Source organism: Cornus florida, unplaced genomic scaffold (assembly GCF_030987335.1).
Source record: "Cornus florida cultivar Cherokee Brave unplaced genomic scaffold, ASM3098733v1 CherokeeBrave_3.0.0_Hap2_Chr09, whole genome shotgun sequence".
Classification (NCBI taxonomy): domain Eukaryota; kingdom Viridiplantae; phylum Streptophyta; class Magnoliopsida; order Cornales; family Cornaceae; genus Cornus; species Cornus florida.
The window spans coordinates 55,157,812-55,177,883 of NW_026775579.1; the positions used below are offsets into that span (position 1 = coordinate 55,157,812).

The 20,072-nt window shown below is 32.8% G+C and overlaps 1 pseudogene; it reads right to left on the reverse strand.

Annotated features, from left to right (window-relative positions):
• The window catches only part of LOC132272632 (cytochrome P450 81Q32-like), a 55,279-nt pseudogene extending 35,752 nt beyond the window's left edge, over positions 1-19,527 (reverse strand).
• Positions 19,528-20,072: the final 545 nt, after the last annotated feature.

Here is a 20,072-nt window from a genome sequence, read left to right on the forward strand (position 1 = left end):
ACTTTCAGTCCGAAAGTTTAAGGCAAGTTCTTCTTCTATCTCTTTCCCTTTGATTCGTGTTTCTATACATGCCTAGGAAATTTCAGGATTTATTAAACACATAAAATTAAATAATTATGCATGTTTAATTGGATTAGAATATAGGTTTTATGAATTTGGTTCATATCTGTTCTTGTGTTATGAATTGATAAATGCATGATTTTGATTTGATTTCCAGTGTGAATTTTTACATGTTTAAATTATGTATATTTCATATCTGTGGAATGATGGAACGTAGAAATATGCCTAGGATTCCTGAACATTAAATATGAACTAGGTTTGGGTTTAAATAAATTTAAATAGACTCAATCATAATGATGCTTGCTATTTGAATGTTTTAAATAAATGAATGAATTTAATCATTTAATATGTTTTAACAATTGAGATTAAATGTGTAGGATAAATTGGATATGGAGAATGCTTATTTGACGGTATAATAAAATATCATCATATGTATAAAATTCAGTTTATGTAGGACATATGATATAGGAAACTTAAATAAATAATAAGTCATTCCTATTTTGTGATAACTTGATATCATATTATCATAGTTATTTCTGGATTATTTGATGTATTTCCTTAATCGTTACATCAACTGTTGAATTGTGTGATTTAATGCACCGGTATGGGACAGTGGCATTCTAGGAATGGATTAACTTATCAGTTAAATCCTACCTATTTTATATAAGGGAATGGATTAACTAAAATGTTAAGTCTTACTTATATTCAAGTCAGGTCAGCTGAACAAGTTGAATGACTTATGGATGATTAATTTATTATATAAGGGAATGGATTAACTAAAATGTTAAGTCCTACTTATATTCAAGTCAGGTCAGCTGAGCAAGTTGAATGACTTATAGAGGATTAATTTATACCAGATAGGATGGTTACTAGATTATATATATATATATATATATATATATATATATATATATAAGTATGGTGCCATGATATGAGCTTGAGTCTCAGGATCAGTGGTTAGGGTGCGTATATCGCCAGGGATGTGTAACTAGATATAGTGTAGTTGTGTAACCTGGTAGGTCTAGGTATTCATGCCCACTATATGTGCATTTTGCATGTTGCCTACTATTCAGGTTGAAACAACCCTATAGTCTAGTGAGGTTCCTTTAGTGTGTATATATATATATATACAGACTACTAGTTACTGTTGAATTGACTAGGATATATACGTGTATCAGATCTCTGCTTGGACTGTAGTAGAGTAGAACTTGTTTGTGGGCCTGACCCACCATTATTTTTCAGGTGTTCGTCAGGAGTAGAGGTTGTTCGTGCTGAGCCGGGATCAGTCTACTTCGTTCTTCTGATGCTACATAGGAGTTCCTTTATGATTCAGTTTCCTGATTTAGACAGTTATTGCTGTCATTTGTTTAGTTTGGATTTTCTAAGGGTCCACACAGTATAGATTCCCGAGTTGTATTTTGGAGGATCAATTGTATCAGAAGAGTTTATTAATTAATGGAAATATATTCTGAGGTTTATTATTAGATTATCATTTTAGTTTCTTGTCAGTTTTTTATTTATTCTTCTTTATTTTTTTATACTCTGTGTTAGTTTATTATCAATTTGTTTTGATATCCTCGGGTATTCGGGCGTGGGCCTGGCCAACCCGCATTCGGAAATCCGGGGTGGTATCACATTTGGTATCAGAGTACTCCAGGTTTAAGTGTCCTTAAGAGTGTCTTTCATTATGTGACTTCTGCGTTGCGTCTCTTAAAACTTAGAGCCCCGTATTAGGATTCATTGTACTTTATTTACGGTTCGTTAGGAGGAACTGATGTCAATTGTATTCTGTAGTTACAGAATGGTTGGCACTAGGAAAAAGATGGGGTCCAAGGCGACAGCGATAAAGATCCAAAGGAGTAAAGGAGTACGTTATTGATTTCATTGCCCGAAGGCAGAATTAGGGATCGAAGGTTTAAGTTCGTTTGGAGCTACTTTAAAGTATAAGCCAAGGAAAGATTTAGATGTGCATGATAGGTCACCGCATATCGGGGCCGACGCGACTTTAGTTGATTTCAAAAATGAGACAAGTGGGGATTAAGAGTCCAAAGAGGATCCTAATGGAGGAGATTTCAGCGTATCCAAGAGAGAGGATACTACATCTGGAAAATGGATGATCGCGCGAGGGTGATCTTGTTTGCTGGTTATATAGCTAATGTTATTTGTAGAATTGGTATTGATTAATCTACTATAATTAAACTATCTTATCATCTCTAAAAGAGATATATAAGAAGTACTCTTCAGAAGATTGGAGATTTGATGGAGTTCTTATTAGAACGAAACGTATGATTTTGTATCACATTCAGGAAGGTATTGGTATTATGTTGTGACGTTCTATTTCGCTTTATAAAGCCAAGTTAGATAGTTTACATTCAGCGTGTAGGGAGGATGAGGGTTATGCCCTTAGTATTTGCTTAGGCAAACATATGTTGCTTTTAAGCTCTGTTTAAAAGATATGTTTCGAGGTTGGATGATTACCTAAGAAACTATAAAAGGAAATTATGAAACAATTTGGTAGTGTTGATTTCAAATGAGACTTTCTTTTCTAGAAAGAACGATGTCCTAAGTAGGAGTATATTTTGTGCTAGTGTGTTTGTCATACGTGCTTTATTTTCGTTGATTATTTAGGTTAATGGTATATGGTTTAGTTAGGGACACAAGTATGTGATCAACCAACTATTATTTTTAATAATATGGAGTAATAGCGCTATTTACGCTAGATTTGTGAGCATGCGGTCGTAGGATATGGTAGATACACATAATTCTAACCAATCTATTAGACCTGGACATGCGTCATTCTAGTATATTGTTTGGGATGGGATAGTTAAACCATCACTGTGAGTCAAATAATCTAGTATGATTAGTTTGATTTACTTTACTCTAGGTATGGATTTGTGTCATATTACAACGCCATGATAATGGTGGTTGTTAATATTTTGGGATGCATGAGATGGTAGTAAATAAAGATCACTGTAAGGCCACGATGATTTATCTGAGGTGCCAGATTTGCTGAACATCTTCTTGAAAAATTCCGGAAGTTGTTGCTAAGTCGAAAGGAGGATTTAGTACGGGTTTAGGTACTTATTAGAATGACACCGATTGAGGATAGTAGACTGAATAAATATTCATCAGTCTATTCTTAATCAAGAATTTTATTTGTGAGGGCGTGTCATTAGGAGGAGTTGTCGGTGTTGCATATAGAGGAGAAAACTAAGTCTTATTCACTTGCATAAATAATATGGAATTTTTTTTTTTTTTTAGGTCACAATTTGCAACAATTAGCTGTTACTAGGAAATTGATAACTTATGTAGAGGATGGAAAGATTTCATATTCTTTTGAAGTTAGACAAAGAAGTCGGATTGTCATTAACTTGTTTTAAAGAAGCAGGGTGTGTCAAAGACAAGATAGTGAGACCAAACACCTTTATAAAAATGAGGTGCATGGTATGCATGGAAAGGTCGTAATTTGTTGACTTTTGTTGACTTAAAGTCATAGTTGACTATTGATAAATAGAATTACTGATTGATTTTCAATATCGGCAAATTTATCACCGATCAGTGGTGGATAGATTTAGTTACAGAATTCGCTTTTGAAGACGCTCCAATTTAAACGTTGGGTACAGACGAAAACTGGTGGTACTGGACTAACGGTACTTTCTATAGACAAATTGGATGGAGGATGTGCGGATTGAGTTTCACAACTTTTAGTTCTTCTAATATTTATTAGATAATAGAGATGGACCATCAAAGATCACTAAATCCTTTGCAGCCATTTCCTATACTAAAGTGGAAATGAGAGAGCATTTTACAGATTTAGTTGCGGGATTTCTGATTTTACACAAGGGTCAGGATTCTGGATGGGATATTGGTTGACTGATACAATAAGTCAACTTGATTCTTATCTATTTCGAACTGGTAGGACTTTAGTTCATACGAATAGAATGGATCATGAGACGGTTTAGATGGATTACAGTGGTGATTCACACTTTATATCAAGTTCCGTCTGGTGGAAGCAATGATGTAAATGGATGCTCTTAACAAATGATAGAATATTTAAATCTTTCGGTTAGTTGTTGAGTTATTAGATGCATTTATAGCAGGTGTAATAATAACACTTGTTATTACTACGGTAGTTGAGAAGGTCAACTTTGAATATTGGAGCTGACCTTGGAGACGGTGTTACCTTACTCAGATGGAGTTTAAGGTACTCGAGGAGGATTTCGTAGTTTCTGTAAATAATGATATGACGGTCGGGCGACTGAGCTAGAAAATTTATAATTTTTCTTGGTGTGATCAAACGGTTAGAAGGTACACCGTGACATCAAATGTCAATTTTGGTGAACAGATACAGATAAGGATGCATATACAATTGCCCTAAGTGTAAAACCTGCTACAAAGGTGGAAAGTTGATCATCGGATATCGTAGGAATCTTTAGCCACTTCCAATAACAAATATGGAAGTTGAATTAAATAGGAGTGACGGTCGATGGAAAGGATCGACATTGATTTGGAATTTCAATTTTCCATATGGAATCTGAGTGGTGGATTGAGAAAGATCGCTTGAGGACATAAATTTGAGTGATACTTATTTTAGAACTTCATAGTAGTTCTATAGTTCAGTGATAGTGGTGTTATAGCATGTGGATGTCCATATTAGTGGATGCAAAGTGTTATTTCGAAGGAGCTTTACGAAGATTTTGAGCAGCAGCTCTACTTCATATCTATAGACGGAGGAATTAATCGAGAGATTAAATTAGACCATAAAGGATATGTTTGAGGTGTATATCCTAGATTTTCATGGACAGTTGGAAGTGATTACTTCACTTGTCAGAATTTTATCTGTGATATTGTTGGTACAAGGAGGTTAGTGTGACAACTTTGGAGGTTTTGTATCTTTCACAATGCATACCTCTCATTTGTTGGTTGGAAATGGAAGTATGGGTTGTACAATCAGACCTTGACTTCATTTAAAAATATGTCGGAAAGAGATACTTCCCTTTGTATTGAACTGCGCGCGGTTGGGAGGCAACAGTAGGATGTTGTAAATAGTTGAACTCGTATACTAGAGTTTTTCTATCAGGGAGTAGTTTGCTCGTTCTGTTTTCTATGTAGGAAGAAGGCGATTTTTGGAGAAAGGTAAATTTTACTTATTACATTGACTTTTAGAAGATTGTGTTTCGCAATTGAAGCAGTCGCCTCTGAATTAACGTTACCAAATTATTAGCTCTGGGTGCATAGGAGTTTGTGCGTATATTCTATGGCACTTGGAGGTATGTAGATCATTCCCTTGTCGACATGGGAGGATTACGTTGTTATTTGATACAATCTACGCATCGTATGATTATTGTGTTTCTTAAAATAAAGGAACCCTGTCTACCACTTGGTATATTGGAGTTAAGTGGAACCCTTATAGTGAGGTTGCGTCTACTTGGGAATAAGAGGATGTTTTTCGCTCACAGTTTCTAAGCAGAATGGAAGAATAATGGAAGGAAGTAAGGGCGAATTCCGATGACGGAATTCCTTTTGTTAGGGGGGAAGAATGTAATACCCCTAATTTTAAAAGGATAGTCTCGGTATTTATTTATTTATTTTTATTGTATTTTTTTAATTATTTAATTGATTATTTGACTAATTGTTTATGTGTTTAATTGAATTAAGTATTACTTGATTAATTGGCTACTTATCTATGTGTTATTTGTATTTTGTCTATGTATTATTTGTATTATTTGTTTAATTAGATTGTGTGCTTAAATGATATATTTGATTAATTGTAAATTAAATGATTAAATGTTTTATTTTATGGTTATGGTTAGTGGTAATGGGCTAACTAATTGGGTCTCATGAACTACTTGGATAGGAGGTTGGATGGGTATGGATAATTACCCATGGATAGGAGGTTGGATGGGTATGGATAATTACCCATGGATAGTTGTATATGTATATATATAGATATATATGTATATACATATATATAAAAAGGAAAGTAATTTATTAATATTATAGTAACTTTAGTATTAATAAATAATCTGATGTATATATTTTATATATTTATATAATAAGGATATACATATATTTTATACGTAACATGTTTTAAGTTACCTTTTTAATATTATGATACCTTTAGCATAAATAAATAATCTGATGTATATATTTTATTTATTTAATGAGGATACAGATAGATTATATACGTAACATGTTTTAAGTTACCTTTTAATATTATGGTAACTTTAGTATAAATAAATAATCTGATGTATATATTTTATTTATTTAATGAGGATACAGATAGATTATATACGTAACATGTTTTAAGTTACCTTTTAATATTATGGTAACTTTAGTATTAATAAATAATCTAATGTATATATTTTATTTAATTAATAAGGATATACATAGATTATATACGTAACATATTTTAAGTTACCTTTTTAATAATTTCATTTTTTTTATTTTTCTTTATTAAGTTGACTTGGATTGGAAAAAGGAATAGGGTTATTATTTAGCCTATAAATACACAACTATAGGTTGAAAAAAGAGTGAAAATATATCACGTAATATATTCTAGAGAAAGAGAGTTAGAGAGAGAAGGAGAAAGAGGAAGGAATGAGGAGAAAACCCTTTAGAGAGAAGATCAAGGAAGAAGAAGTTTAACTTTCAGTCCGAAAGTTTAAGGCAAGTTCTTCTTCTATCTCTTTCCCTTTGATTCGTGTTTCTATACATGCCTAGGAAATTTCAGGATTTATTAAACACATAAAATTAAATAATTATGCGTGTTTAATTGGATTAGAACATAGGTTTTATGAATTTGGTTCATATCTGTTCTTGTGTTATGAATTGATAAATGGATGATTTTGATTTGATTTCCGGTGTGAATTTTTATATGTTTAAATTATGTATATTTCATATCTGTGGAATGATGGAACGTAGAAACATGCCTAGGATTCCTGAACATTAAATAGGAACTAGGTTTGGGTTTAAATAAATTTAAATAAACTCAATCATAATGATGCTTGCTATTTGAATGTTTTAAATAAATGAATGAATTTAATCTTTTAATATGTTTTAACAATTGAGATTAAATGTGTAGGATGAATTGGATATGGAGAATACTTATTTGACGGTATAATAAAATATCATTATATGTATAAGATTCAGTTTATGTAGGGCATATGATATAGGAAACTTAAATAAATAATAAGTCATTCCTATTTTGTGATAACTTGATATTATATTATCATAGTTATTTCTGGATTGTTTGATGTATTTCCTTAATCGTTACATCAATTGTTGAATTGTGTGATTTAATGCACCGGTATGGGATGGTGGCATTCTAGGAACGGATTAACTTATCAGTTAAATCCTACCTATTTTATATAAGGGAATGGATTAAATAAAATGTTAAGTCCTACTTATATTCAAGTCAGGTCAGCTGAACAAGTTGAATGACTTATGGATGATTAATTTGTTATATAAGGGAATGGATTAACTAAAATGTTAAGTCCTACTTATATTCAAGTCAGGTCAGCTGAACAAGTTGAATGACTTATAGAGGATTAATTTATACCAGATAGGATGGTTACTAGATTATATATATATATAAGTATGGTGCCATAATATGAGCTTGAGTCTCATGATCAGTGGTTAGGGTGCGTATATCGCCAGGGATGTGTAACTAGATATAGTGTAGTTGTGTACCCTGGTAGGTCTAGGTATTCATGCCCACTATATGTGCGTTTTGCATATTGCCTACTATTCAGGTTGAGACAACCCTATAGTCTAGTGAGGTTCCTTTAGTGTGTATATATATATATATACGGACTACTAGTTACTGTTGGATTGACTAGGATGTATACGTGTATCGGATCTCTGCTTGGACTGTAGTAGAGTAGAACTTGTTTGTGGGCCTGACCCACCATTATTTTTCAGGTGTTCGTCAGGAGTAGAGGTTGTTCGTGCTGAGCAGGGATCAGTTTACTTCGTTCTTCCGATGCTACATAGGAGTTCCTTTATGATTCAGTTTCCTGATTTAGACAGTTATTGCGGTCATTTGTTTAGTTTGGATTTTCTAGGGGTCCACACAGTATGGATTCCCGAGTTGTATTTTGAAGGATCAATTGTATCAGAAGAGTTTATTAATTAATGGAAATATATTCTGAGGTTTATTATTAGATTATCATTTTAGTTTCTTGTCAGCATTTTATTTATTCTTCTTTATTTTTTTGTACTCTGTGTTCGTTTATTATCAATTTGTTTTGATATCCTCGGGTATTCGGGCGTGGGCCTGGCCAACCCGCATTCGGAAATCCGGGGGGGTATCACTTAAATTTATTAAAACCCAGACCTAGTCCCTATTTAATGTTCAAGAATCCTAGGCATGTTTCTACGTTCCATCATTCCACAGATATGAAAAATACATAATTTAAACATGTAAAAATTCACATAAGAAATCAAATCGAAATCATGCATTTTATCAATTCATAACACAAGAACAGATATGAACCAATTTCATAAAACCTATGTTCTAACCCAATTAAACATGCATAATTATTTAATTTTATGTGTTTAATAAATCCTGAAATTTCCTAGGCATGTACAGAAACACGAATCAAAGGGAAAGAGATAGAAGAAGAACTTGCCTTAAACTTTCAGATCGAAAGTTAAACTTCTTCTTCCTTGATCTTCTCTCTATAGGGTTTTTCTCCTCATTCTTTCCTTTTCCTCCTTCCCTCTCTAACACTATCTCTCCAGTATATATCACATGAATATTTCTAACCCCCTTTTACAACCTATAGCTATATATTTATAGGCTAAATAAAATAACCCTAACCCTTTTCCCAATCCAAGTCAACTAAAAAAAAAATGAAAATAAAAATATTAAAAAGGTAAGCAAAATATGTTACGTATATAATTTATGTATATATTTATTAAATAAATAAATTATACATATTCCATTATTTATTAATGGATTATCCAATAATATTTAAGTTACCATAATATTATAAAGTAACTTAAAACATAACACGTATCAAATCTATGTATATTTTTATTATTTAAATAAACATGTACATCAGATTAAATATTACTATGCAAATTACCATAAAAGTAATCAATAAATTACTTTCTCTTTTATATATATATTAAAAAGGTAAGTAAAATATGTTACGTATATAATTTATGTATATGTTTATTAAATAAATAAATTATACACATTCCATTATTTATTAATGGATTATTCAATAATACTTAAGTTACCATAATATTATAAAGTAACTTAAAACATAACACGTATCAAATCTATGTATATTTTTATTATTTAAATATAAAACATATACATCAGATTAAATATTACTACCCAAGTTACCATAAAAATAATTAATAAATTACTTTCCTTTTTATATATGTATATAATATATATCTATGCATACACATACATTATTCATGGGTAATAATTCACACACATCCAACCTCCTATCCAAGTAGTCCATGGGACCCAATTGGTTGGCCCATTACTAGTAACCATAACTATAAAAGAAAAATAAAATAAAATAATAAAAGAAAATAAAATATTTAATTTACGATTAATCAAAACACCATTTAAGCACATAATCTAATTAAACAATTAACACATAGACAAATACAAATAATACATAGACACATAATTAAATAATCAAGTAATACCTAATTCAATTAAACACATAAGCAATTAGTCAAATAATTAATTAAATAATTAAAAAATACAATTAAAACAAATAAATAAATACCGAGACTATCCTTTTAAAACTAGGGTATTACATTCTTCCCCCCTAATAAAAGGAATTCCGTCATCGGAATTCGCCCTTACTTTCTTCCATTATGCTTAGAAACTGTGAGCGAAAAACATCCTCATATTCCAAATTGACGCAACCTCACTATAAGGGCTCCACTTAACTCCAATATACCAAGTGGTATACAGAGTTCCTATATTTTAAGAAACACAATAAACATACAATGCGTAGGTTGTATCAATTAACAACGTAATCCTCCTATGTCGACAAGGGAATGATCTACATACCTCCAACTGCCATAGAATATACGCACAAACTCCTATGCACCCAGCGCTAATAATTTGGTAACGCTAATTCAAAGGTGACTGCCTCAATTGCGAAACACAATCTTCTAAAAGTCAATGTAATAAGTAAAATTGACCTTTCTCCAAAAATTGCTTTTCTTCCTACATAGAAAACAGAACGAGCAAACTACTCCCTGATAGAAAAACTCTAGTATACGAGTTCAACTATTTACAACATCCTACTGTTGCCTCCCAATCGCGCGTAGTTCAATATAAAGGGAAGTATCTATTTCTGACATATTTTTAAATGAAGTCGAGGTCTGATTGTACAACCCTTACTTCCATTTCCAACCAACAAATGAGAGGTATGCATTGTGAAAGATACAAAACCTCCAAAGTTGTCACACTAACCTCCTTGTGCCAACAATATCACAGACAAAATTCCAACAAGTGAAGTAAACACTTCCAATAGTCCATGAAAATCTAGGATATACGCCTCAAACATATCCTTTATGGTCTAATTTAATCTCTCGATTAATTCCTCCGTCTATATATATGAAGTAGAGCGGCTGCTCCAAAATCTTCATAAAGCTCCTTCGAAATAGCACTTTGCATCCACTAATATGGATATCCACATGCTATAACACCACTATCACTGAATTATATAACTACTATGAAGTTCTAAAATAAGCATCACTCAAATTTATGTCCTCAAGCGATCTTTCTCAATCCACCACTCGGATTCCATATGGAAAATTGAAATTCCAAATCAATGTCGATCCTTCCCACCAACTATCACTCCTGTTTAGTTCAACTTCCATATTTGTTATAGGAAGTGGCTAAAGATTCCTATGATATCTAATGATCAACTTTCCACCTTTGTAGCAGGTTTTACACTTAGGGCAATTATATATACGTCCCTATCCGTACTTGTTCACCAAAACTGACATTTGATGTCGTGATGTACCTTCTAACCGTCTGGGTGTACCAAGAAAAATTATAAATTTCTATCTCAGTCGCCCGACAGTCATATCACTATTTATAGAAACTACTAACTCCTCCTCCAGTACCTTAAACTCCATCTGAGTAAGGTAACACCTTCTCTAGGGTCAGCTCCGATATTCAAAATTGACCTCCTGAACTACGTTGGTAATAACAAGTGTTATTATTCACACTTTGCATCCATCTAAGCCGTCTCGTGATCCGTTATATTCGTATGAACTGATATCTTACCAGCTCAATCAAAATAGATAAAATGAAACTGATTTAATTTTATCAGTCAACCAATATCCTATCTAGAATCCTGACCCTTGCATCAAATCAGCAATCCCTCAACTAAATCCGTGAAAATGCTCTGTCATTTCCACTTCAGTATAGAAAATAGCTGCAAGAATCTAGTGATCTCTGATGGTCCATCTCTACTATTTAATAAATATTAGACTTAAAGAAAAAACACTATATTCCTCTTCCTGCCTGTCCTCCAAACATCTGCTTCATACTGTGAAGCATCATGTTTCTACTAGGGTGAATAAAGAACTAAGAGTTGTGAAACTCAATCCTTGCATCCTCCATCAAATTTGTCTACAGAAAGTACCATTAGTCCGGTATCACCAGCTTTCGTCTGTACCCATTGTTTAAATTGGAGCATCTTCAAAAGCGAATTCTGTAACTAAATCTATCCACCACTAATCCGTGATAAACTTGCCGATATTAAAAATCAATCGGTAATTCAATTTATCAATAGTTAACTCTGACTTTAACTTAACAAAAGTCAATAAACTACGACCTTTCCATACATACCATGCACCTCATCTTTATATAAGTATTTGGTCTCACCATCTTGTCTTTGACACACCCTGCTTCTTTAAGATAAGTTAATGACAATCCGACTTCTTTATCTAACTTCAAAAGAATATGAAATCTTCTCATCCTCTACATAAGTCATCAATTTCCTTGCAACAGCTAATTGTTGCAAATTGTGACTAAAAAAATAATTCCATATTATTTATGGAAATGAAGAGACTTAGTTTCCTCCTCCATGTGCAACACCGGCAAATTCCTCCCAATGACACACCCTTTTGAATAAATTCTTGATTAAGAATTTACTGATAAATATTTATTCAGTCTCATATCCTCACTCGGTGTCATTCCAATAAGTACTTAATCCAGTACTAAATCCTCCTTCTGACTTGGTAACAACTTCTGAAATTTTCAAGAAGATGTTCAGCAAATCCAGCACCTCTGATATATCATCATGGCGTTTTAGTGATCTTTATTTACCACTACCTCACGCATACCGAAACATTAACAATCACCAATATCATAGTATTGTAATATGATACGAATCCATACCTAACGTTCTAGATTGTTTGACTTGTAGTGATGGTTTAATTATCCCATCCCAAAACACACCATAATGACATATGTCCAGGTCCAATAGATTGGTTAGATTTATGTGTATCTACCAAATCCTATGACCGTATGCTCACAAATTTAGCGTAAATAGCGCTATGACTCCATGTTATTAAAACAATAATTGGTTGATCACACATTTATGTCCCCAACTAAACCACATACCAAATCCCGAGTAATTAACAAAAAAATAAAATAAAACACGTATGATAAACACAATAGAACAAAATATAGTCCTACTTAGGACATCGTTCTTTCTAGAAAAGAAAGTCTCCTTTGAAATCAACCTTACTAGATTGTTTCAAAATTTCCTTTTATAGTTTCGTAAATAATCATTCAACCTCGAAACATATCCTTTAAAACATCGTTTAAAAGCACATATGTTTTCCTAAGCAAATACCAAAGGCTTAACCCTCATCCTCCTTATATGCGGAATGTAAACTGTCTTACTTGACTTTATAAATCAAATTAGAACGTCAAAACATAATACCAATGCCTTTTTGTATGTGATTTAAAAATTATGTATTTCGTTCTGATAAGAACACATCCGATACCCAAACTCCTGAACAATACTTCTTATATACCTCTTTTAGAGATGATAAGAAAGATTTAATTATTTGTAGATTGATCAACCCCAATTCTACTAATAACATTCGCTATACTACTAGCAATTCAAATCACCTCGTGCAATCATCCCTCTTCAAGATTTAGTACCCTTTCTATTGGATACACATAAATCTCCTCCATTAGGATCCTCTTCGGCTCCTACTCCTTGTTTGTCTCCTTTTTTAGATCAACTGAAGTAGTATTGGTCCCGATATGGGGTGACCTATCACGTACACCTAAATCCTTCCTTGGCTTATACTTTTAAAGTAACGCCAAACGAACCTAAACCGTCAATCCTTAACTCTGCCTTCTGGCAACGAAATCGATAACATACTCCTCTACTCCTTTGGGTCTTTATTGTTTTGCCTTGAACCCATCATTTTTCTAGTGCCAACCATTCTATGACTACAGAATATAATTGACATCAGCACCTCCTAACAAACCGTAAATAAAGTACAACGAATCCTAATATGGGCTCTAAGTTTTAAGAGACGCAACGCGGAAGTCATATAACGATAGACACTCCTAAGGATACTTGAACCTGGAGTGCTCTGATACCAACTATGATACCCCGGATTCCTGAATGCGGGTTAGCCAAGCCCACGCCCGAATACCCGAGGATATCAAAACAAATTGATAATAAACGAACACAGAGTACAAAAGAATAAAGAAGAATAAATAAAATGCTGACAAGAAACTAAAATGATAATCTAATAATAAACCTCATAATATATTTCCATTAATTAATAAACTCTTCTGATACAACTGATCCTCCAAAATACAACTCGGGAATCCATACTGTGTGGACCCTAGAAAATCCAAACTAAACAAATGACAGTAATCTAAAACAGGAAACTGAATCATAAAGGAACTCCTATGTAGCATCGGAAGAATGAAGTAGACTGATCCCCGCTCAGCACGAACAACCTCTACTCGTGACGAACACCTGAAAAATAATGGTGGGACAGGCCCACAAACAAGTTCTACTCTACTACAGTCCAAGCAGAGATCCGATACACGTATACATCCTAGTCAATCCAACAGTAACTAGTAGTCCATATATATATATATACACACTAAAGGAACCTCACTAGACTATAGGGTTGTCTCAACTTGAATAGTAGGCAACATGCAAAACGCACATATAGTGGGCATGAGTACCTAGACCTACCAGGGTACACAACAACACTATATCTAGCTACACATCCCTAGCGATATACGCGCCCTAACCATTGATCCTGAGACTCAAGCTCATATTATGGCACCATATTTATATATATATAATCTAGTAACCATCCTATCCAGTATAAATTAATCCTCCATATGTCATTCAACTTGTTCAGCTGACCTGACTTGAATATAAGTATGACTTAACATTTTAGTTAATCCATTCCCATATATAATAAATTAATCCTCCATAAGTCATTCAACTTGTTCAGTTGACCTGACTTAAATATAAGTAGGACTTAACATTTTAGTTAATCCATTCCCTTATATAAAATAGGTAGGACTTAACTGATAAGTTAATCCATCCCTAGAATGCCACCGTCCCATACCGGTGCATTAAACCACACAATCCAACAATTGATGTAACAATTAAGGAAATACATCAAACATTTCATAAATAACTATGATAAATATGATATCAAGTTACCACATAATAGGAATGACTTATTATTTCTTTAAACTTCCTATATCATATGTCCTACACAAACTGAATCTTATGCATGATGATATTTTATCATACCGTTAAATAAGGATTCTCTTTATCCAATTCGTCATACACATTTAATCTCAATTGCTAAAATATTTTAAAAGATTAAATCCATTCGTTTGTTTAAAACATTCAAATAGCAAGTATCATTATGATTGAGTCTATTTAAATTTATTAAAACCCAAACCTAGTCCCTATTTAATGTTCAGGAATCCTAGGCATGTTTCTACGTTCCATCATTCCACAGATATAAAAAAATACATAATTTAAACATGTAAAAATTCACATAAAAAATCAAATCAAAATCATGCATTTTATCAATTCATAACACAAGAACAGATATGAACCAATTTCATAAAACCTATGTTCTAACCCAATTAAACATGCATAATTATTCAATTTTATGTGTTTAATAAATCCTAGAATTTCCTAAGCATGTACAGAAACACGAATCAAAGGGAAAGAGATAGAAGAAGAACTTGCCTTAAACTTTCGGATCGAAAGTTAAACTTCTTCTTCCTTGATCTTCTCTCTATAGGGTTTTTCTCCTCATTCTTTCCTTTTCCTCCTTCTCTCTCTAACACTATCTCTCTAGTATATATCACATGAATATTTCTAACCCCCTTTTACAACCTATAACTAATATTTATAGGCTAAATAAAATAACCTTAACCCTTTTCCCAATCCAAGTCAACTAAAAAAAAAATGAAAATAAAAATATTAAAAAGGTAAGCAAAATATGTTACGTATATAATTTATGTATATATTTATTAAATAAATAAATTATACATATTCCATTATTTATTAATGGATTATCCAATAATATTTAAGTTACCATAATATTATAAAGTAACTTAAAACATAACACGTATCAAATCTATGTATATTTTTGTTATTTAAATAAACATATACATCAGATTAAATATTACTATCCAAATTACCATAAAAGTAATTAATAAATTACTTTCTCTTTTATATATATATTAAAAATGTAAGTAAAATATGTTACGTATATAATTTATGTATATGTTTATTAAATAAATAAATTATACACATTCCATTATTTATTAATGGATTATCCAATAATACTTAAGTTACCATAATATTATAAAGTAACTTAAAACATAACACGTATCAAATCTATGTATATTTTTATTATTTAAATATAAAACATATACATCAGATTAAATATTATTACCCAAGTTACCATAAAAATAATTAATAAATTACTTTCCCTTTTATATATGTATATAATATATATCTATATATACACATACATTATTCATGGGTAATAATTCATACACATCCAACCTCATATCCAAGTAATCCATGGGACCCAATTGGTTGGCTCATTAATACTAACCATAATCATAAAAGAAAAATAAAATAAAATAATAAAAGAAAAGAAAATATTTAATTTACAATTAATCAAAACATCATTTAAACACATAATCTAATTAAACAATTAACACATAGACAAATACAAATAATACATAGACACATAATCAAATAATCAAGTAATACCTAATTCAATTAAACACATAAGCAATTAGTCAAATAATTAATTAAATAATTAAAAAATATAATTAAAACAAATAAATAAATATCGAGACTATCCTTTTAAAATTAGGGTATTACAACTTTTGTCTCCGTCGATGATGACGACCTAGTGATCCGTCAAGTTGTCAACCCAGCGCCGGTCAACCCGTCCTCAAGCATGGCGACTTTTCCTCCAAAAATTAACCTACTGCTCCTTCCTGGCACCAACCTAGAATTAGTTCCTCTGCATTTAGGCCCGCACCAACTGCAACTGCTCTAACAACCGCTTATCCTGTACCACCAAGAACTACAGCGGTGCCACCCTCGGCCAGTTCAACTTCCACCACGGCCAGTCTGACTTCTCCTTCTATGAAATTCACACACAAAACAGAAGAAGTCTTTGGACCATATGTGAGGTGGTGGTCCTAGGATTACCTAATAATTTCTCACGGCCTGACTTACAATTTTACTGATGTACCTTTCTGTAATTAGTCGGGACCATATATAAGGTAGTGGTCCCGGGATAAACTAATAATTTCTCGTGAAATGATAGCATGTGAAATACCATCAAAGCCATTTTTGATACGTCACCATCAAAATAATTATACATGATGATGTAGTAAGACAGGGACTTCGTAATATGAAATGCATATCCAAACCCATTATTAATTAGGGTAAATTACACTCACCTTCGTTAAGGTTTGGACAAATTACACATGGGTAAACTGTTTAATATTACTTTGACCTCCCTTGAAATTTGGTGCTTATGTTCAATGATAGCCTAACGTATTTCTTTTTTTTTTCTTTTTTTCTTTTTCGGTAAACCTCACCAAATTCTATACAATGTCAATTTTATCACTCTTGTATGAAAATCTTGTGCCCTTCCCTTGTATGAAAATTAGGGCATTGCTAACTTTTCACGCACAAAATCACCTTTCGGCAGCCGCTGAACAAATTTAGGGTTAGGCAAACTAATAAACGTTGAACGGTGTACCTATATGTGTTGGCACCAAAACTTGGCAGCCATCTCAGCGATGACGTGGACCAATAAGGGGCAAATAGGTATTTCTAATATGGAGTCAAGGGGATCGGCCAGTTTGAAAATATTAGGAGCAAATATAGAAAGATATATTTCAACCACCTAATGATGTGGTAGTTACTGAAATATAGCAACTCACATTTGACTTTTTTCAAAATGGACTATTAACAGAAAAGGAAAAGGCTAGAGTTTGGATGAAACTCAATAACTAAATTCCTGTAAAATAGGAAGTTTAGTTTGATGAAAGAAGGAAAGCTCTGAAGACATGTATAGAAGGTTGGCAGCATGAAGTTAATAAATCTAATTGTGATAAGTGGCCTTAACATTGCGCTAAAGGATGGGCCACTTGGGATAGAACACGGCTACCAAGTTTATAAAAGGAAGTTGCTAGAACTTAGCAACTTTTCTACAACATTCTAGCAACTTACATTTGACTAGATCAAAGAGAGTTTTCAATAAGGATTTTCCTATTGAAGCAATGAGCAAGACGAGACAAGAAGCAAAAGAATACTGGGTTTTGACCTAGTTTGAATAACAAAGTGAAGAAAATCAAGGGAATGAGAGATTTTCTAGCAAGAAGTTAGGAAAATAAGTTGAGAAAGAATTCTATAAATAGGAAAGATGTAATCCTATTCCAATTGTCCAGCACCGCCCACAAAACATGAATCAAAATTCATTTATCAAATGACTCAAACGTCATCTTTATCACTTCTTTATTATTTTGTCCAAATGGTAATTTCCATTCGAAGAATATGAGTTCCAATAACTTATCATTCTTTTTGCAATGCTTAATTATGCTATTTACAATTTATTCTTTGTTTTATGCAAACGAATTTTAATGACAAATCTTTGATCAGATTCATGTCAATTTAATTCAGCCTGTTCTTTCATTCCAAAATGTCATTATTTTCCATGTAATTTCCATTCAGCCATTTCCTTTATTGTTCATTTCAATTCGGCCAATTTACTTTTTAGTCCATTTCAATTCAGCCAGTTCATTTTTCATTTACTTTAAATCGCATTTTACTTCTTTGAAGCACCTTAGATAAAAAGTCCTTACTACAAACTAAGGCATAAAAAGAACATTGTTGGGAGTTTTTACTAGTCTCTCTCCCACACAATTGCCAGAAAGTCAGCCATCGGAAAAAGGGATAGGCTAGTGTTCGAATCAACATATTTTGAGTGTTTTTATACAAATACTTTAGCACGCCCGCAAAGAGTCCATCGACCGGCGCAAGATCAAAAACCGTGCGAACAATATGTAATCCTCAAGGTCAGTGTAATTTACCCTATTAATTACCCATGTCTTCTCTTGTAAGATTTAGCCCATTTTATCGAGTGTGTTTCATCCAACACAGTGGCCTACTTGATGCCTACTTTCCTTTCAAGGGGCATTACCCGTGGCCTACACCTTCCTAAGCGGGTGTACCCATGTTCGAGCCACTCCTCCCCGAGTTTGTCAGGATAATAATAAAGAAAGAAAGTGTACAAAAATGAGGTTATCAATGAGCGATGGACATTAGGATCTCTTTTTCAAAGGGGAAATTGAATCTTGGAGTCCACTTAATATTGTGAATTTGTGATTTTGTGCATTTGCTTAAAATAAAATAAATTAAATAAATAACACAAAATAATAAATAAATAAATAAAAAGTGGTCCGAAAGTGTTAGGAGGGTCCGAATACTGGACTCCCAAGTATTTTCCTAAAGATAATATGAATCAAAAATTAAAGTAATTTTAAGTATATATTTTCAAAGAGGTTATAGATATAATTTTGAAACAAGTTACAAAATTACATGAGAGCAATCTGGGACGATTGGCGAAGACGATGTCATTCTTGGTGAAGCACTCTTCCACAGCAGCAGGGGATGTGACTAAAAGGATGTTGCGGGCCCCACACCGGAGTAGTAAGATCTCACCATATTTTTGGGAAAGTAATTGTAAAGTCCGGTGGACTAGTTGTTTCAGTAGATGGAGATGACCAATAATGGGTAAAGATGGTGGGCTTGGAGGTAGGCTCTTGTATCTTTCTTGCTTCTATATGAAAAGCTTAAAGATCACGAGGAGGAGGAAGATGATGATAGCCAAGACGTTCCAGTGGATTTGCAACATTCTCTCTGCTTTGTTGTTTTCACTCTTTAGCCTTCGTTTGGATACACAGGAGAGAAAAGAAAGGAAATGATTATAAGATAAAAGAAAAGAAAAGAAAAGAAAGGAAATGATAGTTATAATTTATATTCATGTTAGGATAGATGGGAAAGAAAAGAAAGGAATTGGCAATATTGTTATTTGGATAACACAAAGGAGAGAAAAGAAGCCAAAGGATAATAATAAAATTACCATCTTACCCTCTTTTGTAGGGTTAGGGCAAAATCAAAGGATGGAGACCATGTTGTCTGTGATGGACTGCCTCTTATGCAGTGACTCTCTCATCAAGGCCGCCCTTTCGCTCAGCATATCCACACCCACAGGAGTTGCCGCTAGAAAACCGATCTTCTCTCTTTACCTCAAATTTCTCTCTCTAGCCTACTGGTCTGGAGAGCTTTTTTTGCACATAGGGCAACTAAGCCTCCCAATTGCCTACATCGTTCTTTGATCTCTTTCTCTCTCTCCAATTGGAAACTACAAAATCTACAAGAATCAGAACATCAAAACCC